The sequence below is a fragment of the Schistocerca gregaria genome, chromosome 1, assembly GCF_023897955.1.
Source record: "Schistocerca gregaria isolate iqSchGreg1 chromosome 1, iqSchGreg1.2, whole genome shotgun sequence".
In the NCBI taxonomy this organism is placed as follows: Eukaryota; Metazoa; Arthropoda; class Insecta; order Orthoptera; family Acrididae; genus Schistocerca; species Schistocerca gregaria.
The window spans coordinates 1162011377-1162014813 of record NC_064920.1 but is presented as its reverse complement, the minus strand read 5'-3'; the positions used below and the strand labels follow the sequence as shown (position 1 = coordinate 1162014813).

The following is a 3437-nucleotide window of genomic DNA, read 5'->3' as shown; positions in this document are numbered from 1 at the left end:
GTGGATGACCTCGCACTTTTCTTTTTTTAGTGCCAATTTCCACTTTTCGCACCATACAGAAATCCTCTGTAGATCATTTTGTAATTGGAATTCATCGTCTGATGATTTTACTACACGAAAAATTACAGCGTCATCTGCAAACAATCTAAGGGAGCTGCTCAGATTATCACCTAGATCATTAATGTAAATCAGGAATTGCAGAGGGCATATGACATTACATTGCGGAACGCCAGATACCGCTTCTGTTATGCTCCATGATTTACCGTCTAACACTACGAACTGTGACCGCTCTGAAAGGAAATCACGAATCCAGTCACAAAACTGAGACGATACTCCATATGCACACAATTTGATTGATAGTCACTTGTGAGGATCGGTATCAAAAGCCTTCAGGAAATATAGGAATATGGAATCGATCCGAGATCCCTTGTCGACAGCACTCATTACCTCATGGGAATAAAATGGTTCAAATGGCTCTGAGTACTATGGGAATTAACATCTATGGCCATCAGTCCCCTAGAACTTAGAACTACTTAAACCTAACTAACCTAAGGACATCACATAACACCCATTCATCACGAGGCAGAGAAAATCCCTGACCCCGCCGGGAATCGAACCCGGGAACAACGGCGTTGCAAGCGAGAACGCTACCGCACGACCACGAGCTGCGGACAATAAATAAAATGTATGCATATTTTGAGAGGTAATAGTGTGTACCAAACAAATCAAAAGTATCCAATGAAAATGGGTTCTAAAACGAACACTATAAGAGCTATGGGCATTTGGTCATAGATACCGTGGAACACAGTTCTTCGACTGCAAGCTTTTTGCTATTAAGAATGTCGTAATCAATTGAGGACAAGCTGCTCTGTTATTATCAATGGATACAGCATGCAATAAACATCTGTTTGTCGTGTTACCGGTCACTGTATTCCTTTTTCTGTGTAAGAACAATGCATACATTGAAACTTCCTGGCAGATTAAAACTGTGTGCCCGACCGAGACTCGAACTCGGGACCTTTGCCTTTCGCGGGCAAGTGCTCTACCAACTGAGCTACCGAAGCACGACTCACGTCCGGTACTCACAGCCTTACTTCTGCCAGTATCCGTCTCCTACCTTCCAAACTTTACAGAAGCTCTTCTGCGAAACTTGCAGAACTAGCACTCCTGAAAGAAAGGATATTGCGGAGACTTGGCTTAGCCACAGCCTGGGGGATGTTTCCAGAATGAGATTTTCACTCTGCAGCGGTGTGTGCGCTGATATGAAATTTCCTGGCAGATTAAAACTGTGTGCCCGACCGAGACTCGAACTCGGGACCTTTGCCTTTCGCGGGCAAGTGCTCTACCAACTGAGCTATCGAAGCACGACTCACGTCCGGTACTCACAGCCTTACTTCTGCCAGTATCCGTCTCCTACCTTCCAAACTTTACAGAAGCTCTTCTGCGAAACTTGCAGAACTAGCACTCCTGAAAGAAAGGATATTGCGGAGACTTGGCTTAGCCACAGCCTGGGGGATGTTTCCAGAATGAGATTTTCACTCTGCAGCGGTGTGTGCGCTGATATGAAACTTCCTGGCAGATTAAAACTGTGTGCCCGACCGAGACTCGAACTCGGGACCTTTGCCTTTCGCGGGCAAGTGCTCTACCAACTGAGCTACCGAAGCACGACTCACGTCCGGTACTCACAGCCTTACTTCCGCCAGTATCCGTCTCCTACCTTCCAAACTTTACAGAAGCTCTTCTGCGAAACTTGCAGAACTAGCACTCCTGAAAGAAAGGATATTGCGGAGACTTGGCTTAGCCACAGCCTGGGGGATGTTTCCAGAATGAGATTTTCACTCTGCAGCGGTGTGTGCGCTGATATGAAACTTCCTGGCAGATTAAAACTGTGTGCCCGACCGAGACTCGAACTCGGGACCTTTGCCTTTCGCGGGCAAGTGCTCTACCAACTGAGCTACCGAAGCACGACTCACGTCCGGTACTCACAGCCTTACTTCTGCCAGTATCCGTCTCCTACCTTCCAAACTTTACAGAAGCTCTTCTGCGAAACTTGCAGAACTAGCACTCCTGAAAGAAAGGATATTGCGGAGACTTGGCTTAGCCACAGCCTGGGGGATGTTTCCAGAATGAGATTTTCACTCTGCAGCGGTGTGTGCGCTGATATGAAACTTCCTGGCAGATTAAAACTGTGTGCCCGACCGAGACTCGAACTCGGGACCTTTGCCTTTCGCGGGCAAGTGCTCTACCAACTGAGCTACCGAAGCACGACTCACGTCCGGTACTCACAGCCTTACTTCCGCCAGTATCCGTCTCCTACCTTCCAAACTTTACAGAAGCTCTTCTGCGAAACTTGCAGAACTAGCACTCCTGAAAGAAAGGATATTGCGGAGACTTGGCTTAGCCACAGCCTGGGGGATGTTTCCAGAATGAGATTTTCACTCTGCAGCGGTGTGTGCGCTGATATGAAACTTCCTGGCAGATTAAAACTGTGTGCCCGACCGAGACTCGAACTCGGGACCTTTGCCTTTGGCGGGCAAGTGCTCTACCAACTGAGCTACCGAAGCACGACTCACGTCCGGTACTCACAGCCTTACTTCTGCCAGTAACCGTCTCCTACCTTCCAAACTTTACAGAAGCTCTTCTGCGAAACTTGCAGAACTAGCACTCCTGAAAGAAAGGATATTGCGGAGACTTGGCTTAGCCACAGCCTGGGGGATGTTTCCAGAATGAGATTTTCACTCTGCAGCGGTGTGTGCGCTGATATGAAACTTCCTGGCAGATTAAAACTGTGTGCCCGACCGAGACTCGAACTCGGGACCTTTGCCTTTCGCGGGCAAGTGCTCTACCAACTGAGCTACCGAAGCACGACTCACGTCCGGTACTCACAGCCTTACTTCTGCCAGTATCCGTCTCCTACCTTCCAAACTTTACAGAAGCTCTTCTGCGAAACTTGCAGAACTAGCACTCCTGAAAGAAAGGATATTGCGGAGACTTGGCTTAGCCACAGCCTGGGGGATGTTTCCAGAATGAGATTTTCACTCTGCAGCGGTGTGTGCGCTGATATGAAACTTCCTGGCAGATTAAAACTGTGTGCCCGACCGAGACTCGAACTCGGGACCTTTGCCTTTCGCGGGCAAGTGCTCTACCAACTGAGCTACCGAAGCACGACTCACGTCCGGTACTCACAGCCTTACTTCTGCCAGTATCCGTCTCCTACCTTCCAAACTTTACAGAAGCTCTTCTGCGAAACTTGCAGAACTAGCACTCCTGAAAGAAAGGATATTGCGGAGACTTGGCTTAGCCACAGCCTGGGGGATGTTTCCAGAATGAGATTTTCACTCTGCAGCGGTGTGTGCGCTGATATGAAACTTCCTGGCAGATTAAAACTGTGTGCCCGACCGAGACTCGAACTCGGGACCTTTGCCTTTCGCGGGCAA

General features: G+C 48.5%; 2 non-coding genes across 2 annotated transcripts; both read right to left on the bottom strand.

The window, feature by feature from the left end:
• Positions 1-1290: 1290 nt before the first annotated feature.
• On the bottom strand, positions 1291-1365 carry Trnas-cga (transfer RNA serine (anticodon CGA)). The gene has a single exon. It is a non-coding gene; the product is annotated as a tRNA-Ser (tRNA).
• Positions 1366-2490: 1125 nt separating this feature from the next.
• Positions 2491-2565, bottom strand: Trnaw-cca (transfer RNA tryptophan (anticodon CCA)). The gene has a single exon. It is a non-coding gene; the product is annotated as a tRNA-Trp (tRNA).
• Between the last annotated feature and the right edge of the window lie 872 nt (positions 2566-3437).